This window comes from Ursus americanus, chromosome 29, assembly GCF_024610735.1.
Source record: "Ursus americanus isolate L20-20 chromosome 29, mUrsAme1.1.p, whole genome shotgun sequence".
Classification (NCBI taxonomy): domain Eukaryota; kingdom Metazoa; phylum Chordata; class Mammalia; order Carnivora; family Ursidae; genus Ursus; species Ursus americanus.
The window spans coordinates 20481715-20499657 of record NC_142155.1 but is presented as its reverse complement, the minus strand read 5'-3'; the positions used below and the strand labels follow the sequence as shown (position 1 = coordinate 20499657).

Here is a 17943-nt window from a genome sequence, read left to right as displayed (position 1 = left end):
CTGTGTGTGAGAGAATGTATTGCCTGTAGATAAAAGTAATGGCTTATCTTGGTTTCTTGTGATGGCACCTTTGCTACTTTATTGTCCTATGGTCTCTTTCTGTCTAACAGAAAATTGACAGGTTACTTACCTTTTTATGAGTGCTTCTCTTGAAAACTGTATGATTGAATGCTTAGTGAAATTAACCTTGGCTTCTGCAGTACTGAATGGCAGAAGAGAGATGCTTGCTTCTTCCTTCCTTCTTAAAAAATGCTGTTTGAATATAGTTTGGGTAAGTTGACCTCTGAGGTAGTTGATAGAGAAAATTGAAGTGAAATACTTTTCTTCTCTTCTGAGTATTGTGTTAATTTTCCCCAAATGACATAATTAGCTTAAATGTTGGTAAGTATTAGGTTTTAGCCAACTAAGCTGAATTTAATTTGTATGTCTTTATTTTTACTGTATATGTGGTAAAATTTGATAATTAATAAAGATTTAAAGGAAGAGCTAACTGATAAATTCACCCTGTTTCACCTTCTTAAACCTAAGAAGCATAATTTGGCTAAATTATGCAAAATGCTAATTAAAGGGTTTAATTTGCTAATCATCTCTGTTTGATTAGAGGCAGATGCTGATTATCTGCACAAGTCTAAATGGACCTTTCAGAGATGGCTTTCATTATTTAAAATCAACTTGTCAAACTAATTAAGACATAAATTTAAGGAATAACAAATACTGGTAGTTATCTGTAGACTTTCAGTGTAATGCAAGGCTGGATAATTCACAAATGCTGTGCGTCACAGACTTGGTGTCATTAGGCATTTCAGTATTTTCAAAGTTGAGGAGTTGAACTTTGGCTTTTTTACTGAGCTCATTAGATTGTCTGGTCATACCTTTGTTGGTCCTTTGGGTCTCTGATATTTTTCCTGGCTCTTTTTTTCCTTCTTCTAGGAAGAGAAAGGACACTGACAAGCCAAGACAATCCTGGGCATGAACATTTAAACCATACGTAGAAATCGACAGGTGGATCATAGATAGGTATACTAGGTTTCTCAGAGGTGACCGAAACTTCCTCTTACAAATCTGAGAGATGTGGTAGGAAACTGTTAACACGCATGGGTTAGTGTTAATGCCAGGAAGCAAGGGGGGAGCATCTTAGTTCAGTAACTGAGGAAGAATTTGGATCCATGCTCCCAGCCTTTTACTCTTCCTGGCTTGTCTTTTTCTAAGGGTGCACAAAGATGTAAAACTATTTACAGTTCAGTCAAGTGTCTGTGGCTGATTTAGGGTTGAGTGGAGAAACCAGGGCAGACACTATTCCTAATTTGAGACAGATATGAAAGGCCCAGTAACAGAAGATGTTTGGGGTTTTTCATTGCAGACTTAGGGTGTGAGGCTAGAGGATCTGAGATATATACATACAATCCTGCTTTGACCTGTACCAAGGTCAAAGGTGGTAGGACGAAGTAGCATGATGTCTAAGTGGGGATAATCTATATGTCATATGATGTAGGGGTAGAATGCACAGGTTCTGATGCCATACTACCTGGGGTTGAATACTGGTGCTGCCACTTAGTAGTTTTTTTTTTTTTTCCCTCCAGTTTGGATTTCTCATCTGAAAAACAGAAAATGTAATAATACTATCTCATGAGGTTAAGTGGCTTCAATAAAGTTAATACATGTTAAGTATTTAGAACACTGCCTGGCAGATAGTAAGCATATAATACATTTTAACTATTATTTTTATTTGTTACTTTCTAGCTTCTTTGTGAGATTTGCAAAAGATGGTATACGTAGAGAACATTGGTTTCTTTCCCTTAGTATCCCTTTGAGTCATTTAAAAATGATTGCTACATGCACCAAAACCCATAAAATACCTGGGCATAAACGTAACCAGAGAGGTAAAAGATCAGTACTCTGAAAACTATAGAACACTTATGAAAGAAATTGGGGAAGACACAAAGAAATGGAAAAACATTCCATGCTCATGTATTGGAAGAATAAACATTGTTAAGATGTCTGTACTACCCAAAGCAATCTACACATTCAGTGCAATTCCTATCAGATACCACCAGCATTTTTCACAGAGCTGGAACAAACAGTCCTAAAATTTGTATGGAACCAGAAAAGACCCAAATAGTCAAAGGAAGGTTGAAAAAGAAAACCAAAGCTGGAGGCATTGCAATTCCGAACTTCAAAGTTGTATTACAATACTGCAACTATCAAGGTAGTATGGTACTAGCACAAAAACAGACACATAGATCAATGGAATAGAGAACCGGGAAATGGACCCTGTACTATATGGTCGACTAATTTTCGACAAAGCAGGAAAGAATATCCAATGGGGAAAAAGACAGTCTCTTTAACAAATGGTGCTGGGAAAATTGGACAGCCACATGCAGAAGAATGAAACTGGGCCACTTTCTTACACCATACAGAAAATAAATTTAAAATGGATGAAAGACCTAAATGTGAGACAGAAATCTATCAGAATCCTAGAGGAGAACAGAGGCAGTAACTTCTTTGACCTTGTCTGTAGGAACTTATTCCTAGAAACGTCTCTGAAGGCAAGGGAGACAAGGGTAAAAATGAGCTATTGGGACTTCATCAAGATAAAAAGCTTCTGCAGAGGGAAGGGAACAATCAACAAAACTAAAAGGCAACTGATGGAATGGGAGAAGTTACTTACAAGTGACATATTGGATAAAGGGCTAGTTTCCAAAATGTATAAAGAACTTATTAAACTCAACACCAAAAAATAAATAATCCAGCCAAGAAATGGGCAGAAGACATGAAGAGACATTTTTCTACAGAAGATCTACAAATGGCTAACAGACACATGAAAAGATGCTCAGTATCACTCATCAGGGAAATACAAATCAAAACCACATCGAGATACCACCTCACATCTGTCAGAATGGCTAAAATTAAGTTAGGAAACAACAGATGTTGGCGAAGATGTGCAGAAAGGGGAACCCTCTTACACCGTTGGTGGGAATGCAAACTGGTGCAGCCACTCTGGAAGACAGTGTGGAGGTTCCTCAAAAAGTCAAAAATAGAGCTACCCTATGACCCAGCAATTGCACTACTAGGTATTTATCCAGAGGATACAAACATAGTGATTCGAAGGAGCACATGCACCCCAGTTTTGATAGCAGCAACAGTATATCAACAATAGTCACACTATGGAAAGAGCCCAAATGACCATCGACTGATGAGTGACTAAAGAAGATGTGGTGTGTGTACACACACACACACACACACACACACACACACACACACACACTATGGAACATTACTCAGCCATCAAAAAGAATGAAATCTTGCCATCTGCAACAACGTGATTGGAACTAGAGTGTATTATCCTAGGCGAAATAAGTCAGTCAGAGAAAGACAAATACGATATGATTTCACTCATGATGTGGGATTTAAAGAAACAAAACGAACATAGGGGAAAGGAAGGAAAAATAAGATAAAATCAGAGAGGGAGGCAAACCATTAGAGACTCTTTTTTAAAGATTTTTATTTGACAGAGAGGCAGCAAGAGAGGGAAAACAAGCAGGGGGAGTGGGAGAGGGAGAAACAGGTTTCCCGCTGAGCAGGGAGCCCGACGTGGGGCTCGATCCCAGAACGCTGGGATCACGCCCTGAGCTGAAGGCAGACGCTTAACGACTGAGCCACCCAGGCGCCCCAAGAGATTCTTGACTATAGAGAACAAACAGAGTTGCTGGAGGGGAGGTGGGTGGGGGGGATGGGCATTAAGGAGGGCACTTGTGATGAGCACTGGGTGTTGTATGTAAGTGATGAATCACTAAATTGTCCTGAAACTAATACTACACTATATGTTAACTAATGTGAATTTAAATAAAATCTTGGAAGGAAAAAAAATGATTGCTGTACGTACATGTATAGTAACAAAAAATCATTAGAACCTCAGTTGTGTAAGATAAGCTAATAGAATTTGGAATAGTGGAGTTTTACGAAAATGAATAAGTGCAGATTTTGGTCCAGTTCTTTTTATGGAGTGCAAGTGGTTTAGGGGTGTGTAGAGATAGTTGCTAGACTGACAATTGCACAGTCCCTGATCATGAGTGCTTTTTACATCTGGATTCAAGGGTAGAAGGGAAGGTTCCTTTGAATTCAGTTATTTTCTATCTCCCAGAAGATTAAAACAACTTATTGTGTAATAGGAAAAGGATAATAGAATGCGGCAGGTTTTGTAACTACTTAGACCAATAGAATTTGATGGAAGTGACACTGTACCTGTTTCTGGGTGCAGACCTTAAGAAACTGGTAGCTTCCACTTCCTCTGTCTGACACACTTTCTTTGGGAGTCCTGAGATGTCATGTAAGAAGTCTGACTAGACTTGTTGAGATCTTCTTGCTGGAGAGGTCTGTTCTGAAGCTTGGCACTAGCAGCTGCCATACTGGAGAGGCCATGTCTCAGCACTCTTCGACATTCCCAGTGGAGCCCGGTGGTTTAGCCATCTCTACCAAGGTGCTAGACGTGAGTGAAGCCATCTTGGACTCTTCAGTCTGTTCATCAGCTTAAGACCCCAAGTGACATCATTTGATGCCACATGGAACAGATGAATTGCCAGCTGTATCCTTTCTGAATTTCTGAACAACAAAACGGAGAAAATAGAATGGTTGTTGCTTTAAGCTGCTAAGTTTCAGGGGTAATTTATTATGCAGTGATATGTAACTGGAAATGGTAGCTAAGCTCGAGCTTCCGACTTCTTAAATTTGAGCAGAAGCCAAAACAGTGTACCCTAAATACTCTCAGACAACTCTACCATGATTTGAAAAGACTTTGAAATGTAATGAAAATTATGTAACTCATAACTCTGGTTAATAGTATGGAAAATGAAATTCTGATAATGAGATAAGTAGAGAAGGTGTCTCTGCAGGAGCTCAGATTACTCTGAAGGGAGAGAAATGGGAGCATTTTTTTTTTTTTTTAAAGATTTTATTTATTTATTTAACAGACAGCTAGCAAGAGGGGAAACACAAGCAGGGGGAGTGGGAGAGGAAGAAGCAGGCTCCCAGCGGATGAGCCTGATGTGGGGCTCGATCCCAGAATGCCAGGATCACGCCCTGAGCCGAAGGCAGACGCTTAACGACTGAGCCACCCAGGCGCCCCTGAAATGGGAGCATTCTTGATAAATGCTTTCCACTTTCCAGAAGTTTGATTGGTGCAGCTCCTTTGACAGTTAGCTGAGAAGTTTATGGCTTTTTAATTTTGGAGAGGCTTGCTGCATTTCTGAGACTTGCCAGGAGTCTGAGAATCCTTTGAGGTCTTCTTTATTTTCAGAGATACCTTTTTATGTTTCAGGACCTGGGAAAGAGAGGTAATAAGGTATAAGGTAGTTGATGTTTTTAAACAGTATTCTTACCCTCTCACGAGTTTGCCGAAATTTAGAGTAGTCAAAATTCATGACTTCATTTCATAGCATGGATTGTGGATAGTCCTTTTTGCTTGCTAAATTCAGTTCAGCCAAGAGATGGTGAACTAAGGGAGATGGTTAGGGCCCTGTGTAGGTGCTATGGGGAATTTAAAGCACTTTCTTTTTTTTTTTAAATTTTTTTTATTTTTTAAAGATTTTATTTATTTATTTGACAGAGGCACAGCCAGCGAGAGAGGGAACACAGGCAGGGGGAGTGGGAGAGGAAGAAGCAGGCTCCCAGCAGAGGAGCCTGATGTGGGGCTCGATCCCAGGACTCTGGGATCACTCCCTGAGCTGAAGGCAGACGTGTAACGACTGACCCACCCAGGCGCCCCTAAAGCATTTTCTTAAATAGAAAGGGTTATAAATAAGCGAGTAAAAGCAGTCATAAGTTACTATTGACACCACACCACACAGGCTCCTTTTGTGTGCTGTTTTGAAATGGTTGCAGATTTCTATTTTCTTCTAATTTTCAGCATTTAATGGTTTGTATTGGTTCTCAGTATGTGGAGTTTGGATTATGGTCGTTAAGGGAGAAATTTTAATTCATATGGAAAATTTGTGGAAATGATCTCTTATTGAAAAACTGAAAATGGATTAAAAAACTTATTTTGTAAGTCCCGGGAAGCAGGACTGCTGAGGCCTAATAAAACCTTTTTGTGTTGGCAGACACATTACTGCTATTATAACCCTTCGCTCAAGGAACAGGAGAATCGAGGATAAATGTAGCACATATACAGCTGTTTGAATTTGCTGCTTAGCTTTCTGGATTCCTTAAGCTGTATCACTTTTGGGTTGTAATGATCTTACTGGAGGCAAGGAACAAAGTGAACAAGATGATTCTCATATACGTTTCCCGAGGCTGTTATTTATTTCTACAAAACAGAAATAATAATTTTGCCTTTTTTCTTTTTTGGTAACTCAAAGTTAATAGTAGCAAGGAAAATAGAGATAAGGATCCAAGTGACTGGTATTTTAAGAATCAATGTCAGGATCATTACAGAGAACAATATAATGGCTCTAGAATGTATGAATTCAGTGTTTTCTCCTTTCGCAATTTTGAGCACATAGAATGAAAATGGCCACACTTAGATGGGGTAGGAGTTTAGCTTTGGAAGGAGAAGCTGTTATACAACAATGTGGATAAAATGCATATTTAAAGTATTACAAGAATGAGGGCTGTTACAGGGAGGTTCAATTATTATCTGTTCTTCAAGGTGGAAATGAGCTCTTTTTTTCCTCTTTCTGATGTGGAGGAGTAGAAGGAGGGCTGTGACTTGAGGACGTGCAGAGGAGTGGCCTCTGGGTGGTGCAGGTGGTGCTGCTTCCCCTCACAGCTGGTGTTGGCAGTGCTTGGTAACTGATGTCCCTGAAGAACACCAGCGCTTCCCGGTGGTATCATGGCTTCTTCCTGTATTTGAATCCATATTTTAAGTGCAGATGAAACACTTGACTGTTTTAGGAATGGAATTAGAGGTAGAACTGTAAGTTGAGATAGTGTAACCAAGGGAAGGAAGCTCCTGATGGACTTTGAAGTAAGACAGATGAGTAGCCTCTTTCTTCCTTGATGGAGGGTAAATGTATAAGATGGTGGGGAACGCTTGTCTAAATTCCTGTCATCATCAGGAAGTGGCTTGGAGGGATTTGCATCTACCAGCCTCTTCCCTACTAAGGTACCCAAATGAACACAGTTTGTAGAAAGTGTACTTGCTGTGCAGATGTATCTTTAAGCCAAGTCCCTAGCTACCAGAGCTACTCCCAAGTATATACAACAGAGAAGGTCTGGAGCTACTGCTGTCCTTCGCAGTACTTTATACCTAATATTTGATAATGTTTTCTGTATATCCAGTATTATGTTCTGCATTATAGAGGTTTTATATTAATACATTTTTAGTTTCAGAGAGTAGAGATTGTTTTCGTGAAACAGAGAACAAGGCAAAATAATCACACGCCAGAATATTTCATACAGTCTCTAAGAGTTATGGAAAAGTAAAGAGGATATTGCTACAGACCAGATTAATCTAGGAAGGCATCAACGAGCTGACAGTATTTGAACTGAATCTTAAAAGATACGGCAGAAGGGAAGTAGCAGAGCTATTCCGGTGGGTGGGATATTGTGCCAACTACACCATCAAATGTTTGAATAATTTTCTGAGGAACTGAAAATGTTGAGCTGGGTCAACAGATAGGAAACCTTTGTCAAATCCATAAAACTGCTTTCTAATATTTTCAGTTGCAAACTTATGTATTTAAACATCTCTTGGAATAAATACCTGCTTTCTCTTTACCCCAGGCACAAACAATAGCTAGTATTTTCACTGTTTGAATTTCAAATAATGTGATGGAAATGTAAATTTAATAATAAGACTTGATTTTTCCATGGCCTATAAGAGAAAATTATAACAAATTGATTTCTTTTTCTGACCTTATTTTTCTCTGCTCTTGTTTCATTCTCCATTTGCTTGGATAAACATAGCTGCACCATTGGTCCATATTGAAATTTTTTTTTTAAGTTTATTTAAGTAATCTCTACACCCAACATGGCTCGAACTCACAACCCCAAGATCAAGAGTTGAATGCTCTTCTGACTGAGCCAGCCAGGCACCCTGAGTCCATATTGCCTCTTAAGCAAGTTTCAGCCTTTCCTCCTCAGCTAAGTGAAGCTGTATTTTTGTAATCTGCTGTTAGCTGCTTAACTTGGAAAGCTTCAGTTGTCACCATATCTTTCATGAATCACAGTTTGGCTGCCTCTCCTCCATTCATCTTGAAAATGTCCAAAGTGCTACGTGGTTTAAAAACTTAGAACCGAGTAAAGTTGAACAATTTTCTACTGGGCTACATTGTAAAAATGGGAAAGGAAAATTACTTTCTTTTGTTTTTTTGGAAGACATTTGCCAGTTGGAGCCTCAACAGAGATTGAGTTTGGGAGGCCTTTAATTGTGCACCAAAAGGTTATTGCAGAAGATACCATAAGGGAGATGTCATAAAGAAGAAAATTTGAAGCTCAGTAATAGAAAGCTGTGTGAAGAAACAGGCATTCTGCCAATTAGCTGGGTGCTTGAAATAAATAGTTTGGAATTAAAGAAACAGTTGCAAATTTCAAAGACTTGATTAACTTAGTTCATAGGGAAACTGGGGAGTGGGGAACAAACTTCAGGTTACAGTAGTTTTGAAGCATACTTAGTATTCATTGTGGTTTTGCTCCAAAATACTTAGTTTTTATAAAGTTTAATAATGTAAAATCAGAAGACTTGTTAATCTGATATTTTATGTTAAACCATTGAAATAAAAGTCCAAATACTTTTGGGTGGAATGAATTATGATCATAGGAGTTCAGTCTTGAACTGTTGACTGTCTCAGCAGTCAGTAAATATTTCCAAAACTGGGCATAGTGTGATTATGAGTATGTGTAGAAAGGATATCCAACAAAACATATAAATGGTACCTGACCGTTGGGTCTTCTTATCTATTGAGTAATCCTGACACAATTATATGAATAACCGATTAATAATAAAAAAAATCCGTGTGTATCAGGGAGATGTTCAGGAGAACATTAAATGTTCATCTTTCCATAAATGTCCAGCTGTTCTTATGTTGCATTAGTTTGAGGTGAAATATAGTTCTTTAAGGTTTTTATTACTATACTTCTTTTACCTTTTAGGCATTGTTACACAAACCAAAAAGCAAGAAAGGAGATTGCATTCTTTACTGAAAGATATTTTTGCTGAATGTAGAATTTTAGGTTGGCAGATTCTCTCTTTCTTTCTTTTAAGATTTTTTTTTTCAAGGGGCGCCTGGGTGGCTCAGTTGTTAAGCGTCTGCCTTCGGCTCAGGGTGTGATCCCAGGGTCCTGGGATCGAGCCCACGTCGGACTCCCTGCTCAGCGGGAGGCCCGCTTCTCCCTCTCCCACTCCCCCTGCTTGTGTTCCTTCTCTTGCTGCGTCTCTCTCTGTCAAATAAATAAATAAAATCTTTAAAAAACAAACTTCTCTTTCTTAAAAAAAAAAAAAAAAAAGATTTTATTTTTAAGTAATCTCTACACCCAGTGTGGGGCTCCAGTTTACAGCTCTGAGATAAAGAGTTGCATGTTCTACCGACTTAGCCAGACAGCCTTTTTCTTTTTTCATTCAAAGATTTTAAGGTAGGTACTTTCTTTTAACATATTTAATATATATAATTCTTCTGTCTTCTGGCTTCCTTTTTTGCTATTGAGAAGTCAGCCGATAGTCTAGCTGTAGCTCCTCTGAGGATAAGATAGTGAGCCTTCTATGGTGATAGCCCACACAGGGATGCCGTGCATCTAATATGGGGGCCAGGATTGCTATGAGGACTGAAGCAGCAGAGATTATGACAGAGACTGTGATTCCAGGATAGGCAGTAGCAGAAGAGCATTTGGTAGTGGGTACCGTATGGATGACGACTACAGAGGAGGCAGGGACCGCTGTGAAGATGGATATGACAGATGAGGTGATCGGTCATGGAGCTCCAGAGAGGATTGCTCTCAGGATAATTACAGGCGTGATGATAGAGGTCCTCCTCCCCCCGACCCTTCCAAAAAAACCCCAAACTGAATCTAAAGCCTTGGAGTACTCCTAAGGAAGATAATTCCTCCGCCAGCACCTCCCAGTCCACCGAGCAAACTCTGTCCTTTGAGGGGGGATAGTCTGTCGACACAGCTGCTAAAGACTGAGAAACAGAAGAGTGACTACAGAAGGAGTGGGAGAAACTGAAGGGCCAACTGGATGAGCCACAATTGGAACAATGGCCTTGGGGGAGACACCCAAGCTGGCGAAGTGAAGAAGCTCAGGAACAGAATGGTCCTGGACAGGAAGTGAGCCGTCTCAGACTGGGACCTCAGCCACAGCTGGCAGAAATGCAAGAAAGAGAGAGAGGGAGAAGTCTCTAGAAAATGAAACAATAAGGAGGAAGAGTGTCCCTCCAATTTGTAAGCCTCCCAAACCATAATAGCCTCTAAAGGTAATGCTAGCCCGTCCACCAAAGGAGAGTGCTTGGGTGATGTGAGGTCCTTACTCTGCTGCTCTGTCTCAAGGCTCAGACACAGAGCAGTAATCCCCACAAGTGGTGGGGGAAAAGTAGTTCTGGCTCAACCATCTGAGGAAGGAACAGCAAGGAAAGATGAAAATAAAGTAGGTGGCATGAGTGTCCCAAAGGGCCAGAGTAGGAGTTCCAGCTGAGGTCCGGGAGATGGAGGGAACAAAAGACCACTGGAAGGAGTCAGATAGGAAAGATGGCAAAAAGGATCAAGACTGCTAATCTGCACCTGAACCTAAGAAACCTGAAGAAAATCCATTTTGCAAGTTTGGTTCTGTAAGCAAGTATGCTGCTCTCTCCGTTGATGGTGAAGATGAGAATGAGGGAGAAGATTATATCAAATAGACCCCTGGATCCTGTGCTTTCTCCAAGTCTCTTCACCTTGGAATATTCAAGAGCAGATCAAACTCCTATCCAGACAAGACAATAAAACTCATCTCCTGGAGACCTTTCTTTGAAAAAAAAAAAACAAACTCCTATCCAGACAAGACAAAAAAGTCATCTCCTGGAGACCTTTCTTTGAAAAAAAAAAAACAAAAAAAACCCTTGAAATGAAATTCTTTTGTACGCTGCTGCAGCCTTTAAGATCTTGAACTAACTGGAGTATTGTTAGTGTAGCTGGAGAGAAAAAGACCTACAGCTTTTCATGGAAAAGTTGTGCATTTTTACAACATAGGCAGTTGCCTGTGTGATTAGTGCCTCCATTTGGTTAAATGGCAGTGACAGCGATGCAGTGTCTGGAATCTGGTTGGGCAGTATGGCAGGCTTAAGGAAGAGTGTGAGATTTCTACCTTTTAATTCTTATTATCCTATTGTGGCGTGTATGAATTCTCAAACATTATCTGAATACATTTTCCATCCTTGGAAAGTTAGGTTTAGTCTCTGAAGTTGTTTTCATCTTCAGGAGGCTGCCTGCCCCTCCTCTTAATTCTGAGTTCCTGGGACCAGCCTGGGGGAATTCCTTCATTTTTACCCCTCAGGGGAGTTGTGGGGAGTGGATCTATCGGCCACTAAAGAATAGGACTTCTTGGTGACCAAAATAAGTGGGAGAATTGTGGTTTGAAAAGAGGCTGTGGGGAGGTGACAAGTTATTTTGCACGAGTGTTGGGGGAAATGGTGTGACCAATGGTGAACACTGGAGCAGGAAGCAGTTAGGGGTTGTGGGAATTCCCAAGTCTTTTATAAGAAAGGGTTTTGCCCTTTGTGAAACAGTATCCCTTCTGAAGGTTCTGAAATCTTGAACTGTTGAGATCTTGAAGCTTTAAAAATTTAGACTCTTGTCCTGGTCTTTTGTTCCTCATGCTACTCTTTGCTGTTACCTCCCAAAAAAGCGGTTTCTATTTAAATCACATACCTGATCTAGGCATTCTGTATCAGCCCCAGGGAGCAGAAGCAAATGAGGAATCACTGCTGTTCTCCAGCAGATCTTGGCTTTTTCATGTCTTTTGACTATCACTCCTTCCCTCCATTCCTATTCTACTTCTTTGACCCCTTTTATGTGTCTGAAAACTCTGGAATTAGTGGTCTTAGGTGGTGAGTGAGGATAGATAAATAAGGACAGGTAAATTGTGAGCCGTTCTTACAACCATGTTTAGGGCTTTTGTTTTTGTTTTTACATGCTGCCTTCTCTCCACAGAAACCCCATACCAGTGTTTGGATTTATAATGTGGCCTCAACCAATGTGTGGGTTTGTTTGTTTGTTTTGACTTCCCTTGAGAGAGAACAAATGATAATGCAGAGAACTGTTTAACAAGGTCCTTGTTTCTCTTGCAGCACATTAGCTGAACTTGCGTGCTTTTATGTGCCCTTTTGTACTGTCAGCCTAGTAGACGGTATCCTTATGGGTGTAATTGGTACCTGCAGAGAAATGACACCGTAGTCTCTTGTTTACAAGCCCTTGTCCCATCAGTCCTAGGTTAGACCCTGTCCGGCCCTGCAGACATGTTGGTTTATGAGTGCTGTAGCAGTGGGCATAATGAATCATTTACCCAGTGGACATACAGGACCACATGAAGTAACTTTAAATAATTGACTTGGATTGGCCAGTAGCCAGGAAGTGGCTTTCAGAGAGAGATAACCAAAACTGAAAGGTTTTTTTTTTTTTTTTTTTAAACTATTTGCTGTAGAGAATGAAAAGGTAGGGTTTGCCTTGCTCAGGTCTACTCCTTCCAAGTAGTTGTGTCCAAAACTGTTTTTTCCACTCCCCTTTCCTGCCCACCCTGTTAGAACAGAAATGGGGATTATGTCCTGCTCCTTAATACATGTAAATTTTGTACAGAATATCTTCTGTGAAAATTATTTATAAACTGTAGACTTATTACCTGGGAGTTGTCTTGAGATGTAAAATCCCATCCTTTGAGTTGTGGGGGTTTTTTGTTTTGTTTTTGTTTTTTTGCTTTCTACAAAAAATCTGATCTTTTAAGTTAAACAAAAAACCAACAAAAGAGGTAGCCACCTTGCTCGTTGTCTCCTTTTAAGATACTGTGATTCACTTCTGCTTGATTTAAATGTGCTATTTGTTGAGCAGTGGGATTTTTTTTATCTTCTTGAGTTAGAATCTGTTGATTAGTGCTCTTGTCCTAATTCTTCTCTGCCTGGGGTTCCAGTCAAATGTATTTTAGATCTTCTTAGTCCTTCACATCTCATTCTAATATCTGCATTTTCTTTTTTATTCTTTGTCAAATTATAGATAATTTCTCTTGAACCATTTCCCATTTTATTTTTCTATTCTGTTTTGTCAGTTTTGTTGCCATTATGTTTTAAATTTTGGCTATTGTAATTTCTAGAAGTTCTCTTTGGTTCCTTTAAAGATCTGCTCTGTTAGGGGCGCCTGGGTGATACAGTTGGTTAAGTGTCCAGTTCTTGGTTTCGGCTCAGGTCATGATCTCAGGGTCATGAGATTGAGCCCCACATTGGGCTTCCCACTCCGCGGGGTGTCTGCTTGAGATTTTTTTCTTCCTCTCCTCCTCCCCCACTCCCTGTGCCCTTGCTCTCTCTTTCTCTCTCTCAAATAAATAAATAAATCTTAAAAAAAAAAAAGATCTGTTAAATGGATATTTGTTTTTTGCAGTTTAAAACCTGTTGTTGTCTATAAATGTAGATTGCTTTTTAATCTGTGTCTGATAATTCTAAGATTTAAAATTTACTTGGTCTGTTCTTGCTGTTGTTTGTGCTTGTTTTTCACTCCTGCTGTTTGTTTCCTTGTGTGCCTGGTTATCTTGAACTGATTATTGGTCTCATACAGTTTTTTCAGGAGGTTCCCAGGATGAGTGTGCTCTCTTCTGAGAGGTACTCTATTGGCTTCTGCCAGGCTTCTGGGGGTATTACCTGTCAAACACTGTTTTTAAACTGTATTTAGGATGTGGCTCCTTGGCTCATCAAAACTGTGGATGTGTGCCTGGAGTGGCTAAGCTTCTGAAAGACTTTGTTTTTCCTACTTTTTTCGTTTCCTGACTTGTCCAGTGCCAGAATTGCCTGCTTTTCATTCTCCTGTGGCTGGGGAGAGATGGAAAGTCAATTCTAGTTCATTGGTTGCTTGAAGATGTCATCCTTTGGGGTCTCAATTTAATGTAGGGAAGGTCTCCTTTAAGATCCCATGTTTGGCAGGCTCTGATCCTTATCTTTTGTCACTTTGCCCCTTGTGGCTGAGGCTCTGAAGTTCAAGTGGATGCCATTGGCTGATGCCTTCAGGGCAAAAGTGGCTTTGGTTCTCTTGGGCTTAGATTTTCCTCAAAAAAGGCAGTTCCTCTTGTTTTGTCAGTTTTTAAATTCTCGCAAACTAATTTTTTAATTTTATTATTTAGTTTTATTTATTTGCGAGAGACCTCGCCTGTGCACACGTGGGGTAAGGGACAGAGGAAAAGAGAGAATCTTCAGCAGACTGTGCACTGAGCACGGAGCCCAGCTCGGGGCTTGATCTCACCATCTCGAGATCATGACCTGAGCTGAAATCAAGAGTCAGATACTTAACTGACTGAACCACCTAGGTGCCCCTTGTAAACTAATTTTTAAAAAATGGTTTATCCACCATTTTTCATTATTTTCACTGGAAAGTAGATCTGGATAACTTAATTAGAAACTGCCTAATGACTAGGTCTGGAACCCAAGAGCCTGCATCTTCTGCTGTGCTACTGGAGATGAAGCCGACTTTGCCCCCCTACCCCCCAGTGTATTCTTTGCAGCCTCTGTCTAGACAGAATACTGACTTGGAGGACGGGTTCTAATTTTTTTAAGGGGAAAATTGCTTCATTAACTATTGTCATTTATTTGATGAGTTCTTGTATGCTCTGATTATAAATTTTTGGTCTTCTGGAGTTTCATTATATTTTTCAGAGTACTTTTTCTTCTTTTTTCTTTATTTTTTCAGTTTGAATATTGTCACCCTCCATAGTTTATATATTCCAGTTTGTAAACATTTCACCAGGTATTGTGATGAGAACTGGGAATATAATAAGTATAACAAATTTCTTTGAGCTTAGGTTCATATTGCAAAGGAGATACATATAAATGCTTATAGTATAGTACATAAGTACTATAATACGACATGTTCAAACACAGAAGAGGAAGTAGTTGTTACTGAGAAAATCTGGGGAGACTTTGTAGAGATAATGTGTTAGCTATATAGACATTTTCTAGTAGTAACAGAGGGTATGGAAGGGCATTTCAGATATGGGAAATAAGTGTAAAGACACAGAGATAAAAGTCATGGTGTACTATAGAGAGTGCACATAGATTGTTAGAATTGGAGGATGAAATATTTTGGGGGATGAAAATTAAAACCAGGAAAAGTTAAAGGCCTGGCAGGGGAGAGACTTTGATGGATCCAAGGAGCCTGTGTAGTGGGGATGTGGAGTAGGTGAGCAGGGAGGATGAGAGATATGGTTGGGGGGAGTATGTGTGTTGAGGGGTGGAGGGGTAGTTGAGAACCGGGCTTTGACCTTGGGCCTTAACTGCCGAGGTAGAGTGCGAGTGGGCAGAGTGTGCCAAGGACTGAGAGACTAGTGTTGAGGGGATCATCCATATGGGTATATCTGTCAGGGCAGTGGCAAGGAGGTAGATGTTACAGTGTTGACAGATTTTGGATTTGGATAGTGTCTGTCCCAGGTTTAGCACTGAAAGCCCTGTGTCTTGAGAAACCCCTAAGTCCTGGGAAAACTGGGATGGTTGGTCACTATATTGAGGTGCCAGAAGGGCTAGATGAATTTGAGGCAGTTCATGGTGAAGAGCAGTCATCTGTAGGGGGGATGTACTGGCCACAGTGGGGGGAAAAGAGGGGAATGAGTTTATGTCCATTTACGGTAAAGCTCTGTTCTCAGGAGGCAGCAGAGGTAGGAGAGCATTCACAAAGAGGTTGAGCATGTGGGGGTTGGTTCCTATAGGACAAAGTAGAAAATACTTTAGAACGTGCTCAACAGAGGGAATATACAAATGAATGAGGTGGCTAGATGGGGGTCAGAGCTTAATCCAATGAGAATGACTGTAGGATCACTGGTAGGTCTCCACAGGGGTCTATTTTTTACATACGCACTGAGAGTAAGGATGAGAGACATAAATGAAAATAAACAAGAAATTCATCGATAGTTTTGGTATAAAGTTGTTTAAGTTCTGACTCCAGGTGTCTTACCAGGCTTTTAGCCTCCTGCTTGGACTGGAATAATGCATATAGTATTTTCTCGTTGACTTTTTCACTGTGCGTTATTTCTCTAAGGTTCCGTATTTTTATACTTAACTCATTGTCTTTTGTAGTGTGTTTTTATATTAGGTCTCAGCAATAGACCTAAGTTTTTAAATAAATTAAAATTTCTTAATGTTGCTGTTTTGATGTTCAGTATCAGTGATTATACAGTATTTTGTTTGTTCATTGTTATTTTGTATTTTGCTATATTACTGCCATTTTTCTAGGCCACATCAGCCTGGAAGTGAGTCAGCCTATAAATTGACCACTGAGTCCTGCTTCCCAGTTCAGCACTGGGATATGTGTGTGTGTGAGTCCGAGAGAGAGAGAGAGAGAGAGAGAGAGAGAGAGAGATTGAGACTGGTTAATTGGTAGTGACTCACTTCCATCTTCTGTGCCTTTATGTGGCTTCCTAGGTTTCCTTCCTTTTAGGGGCACCGAGCTATTCTCAATAAATCTTAATGCTATAAATGCTGCCTGGCTGGGGCGCCTGGGTGGTGCGGTTGGTTAAGCGTCCAACTCTTTGTTTTGGCTCAGGTCATGATCTCAGGGTCGTGAGATCAAGCCCTGTATCAGGTTCTGCACTTAGTGTGGAGTCTGCTTGGATTCTCTCTTCCTCTCCTTCTGCCCTTACCACTGTGGGCGTGTGTGCTCTCTGTCTTCTCTCTCTCTCAAATAAATAAATAAATAAATAAATCTAAAAAAAAAAAAAATGCTGCCTGGCTACCCTGTATAGTGCTGTTCTGTAAGCTTCAGCTAAAGCCAATGCCTTGGTGGTACTATTGGTGAACTCCGTTTATCTACAGTTGTTTGAGCAGTTCTGACGTGGGTTCTGAAATTTGGTTCCTGGGATGGATCACCTTGTCAGCTCTCTTCCACTTTAATGAGCGTGCTTCCTTTCATCCTGCCCATCTCTAACTCAAGTAGGCAAGGCTGAGCATCAGGCTTGGTGGACATTCAGGCCCTTACAGGCCTTTTACTCTTCCATTGCATGCCAGAAACCAGGCTCTTCCCTCTTGTGAGTGGCCGCTTCTTTCAGATTTGTTAGTAGAGTCAGCTTCTCTTCTTTTATAAGGTTTTGCTATGGTTAAATAATACAGTTAATTTATAAGGTAGCATCTTGCTTTTGTTTCTGTTATCTCTTGGCACTGTACCTGGCTCATAGAAGATGCTGAAGAAATATTTGTGGGATGGGGTGGGATGGGGTGGAATGTATCCTGGCAGATTATAACTTTCAGGTCCTGTCATGTCCAGCTCAGGAATCACTGCAGTTTTGATTTATTTAGGAGACTTTGAAGAATTCTTGTATAAATCACCCAGTTTTGGGGGGCGGGGAGGAGAAAGGTTTCATTGTAGAAGAGAAGAGCATAAGTATAAGGAATTAATCTTTTCTCTCTAGTATAAATTTTAATATATTAAAATGTGCCTCTGCTATTAAAAAAAAACAGTAATAAAGTAACCAGATGATTGATTTTTGCATTGATCAGCTTGGCAGAGTTACTGAGATATCAACATACTAATTAGAATCTCAGGGTATTAAATTATTGTTTGCTTTCCAACTGAATGTTTCAAATGATTATAAATGACAAAGAATTTGTAAGTGACATAACATACCGTGCTATCAATTTTGGTTAATTAACACAGCAACACAGTGATAATTATTTCCTTTTTTTATTTCTTGTTTTCTCTGTTTCCTAAAAATTTACTAATTATTAACAATTTATTTTTCATTTTTTCCTATTATATGGTTCACTTTTGTACATTTAAATGCAGAAAGTATGTTTTAAGACT

The 17943-nt window shown here is 39.9% G+C and overlaps 1 protein-coding gene and 1 pseudogene across 2 annotated transcripts in view; both read left to right on the top strand.

The window, feature by feature from the left end:
* The window catches only part of PRIM2 (DNA primase subunit 2), a 307763-nt gene that overhangs the window by 26895 nt on the left and 262925 nt on the right, over positions 1 to 17943 (top strand). The window lies entirely within an intron of this gene.
* LOC123796964 (eukaryotic translation initiation factor 4B pseudogene) lies at positions 9731 to 10951 on the top strand (annotated as a pseudogene).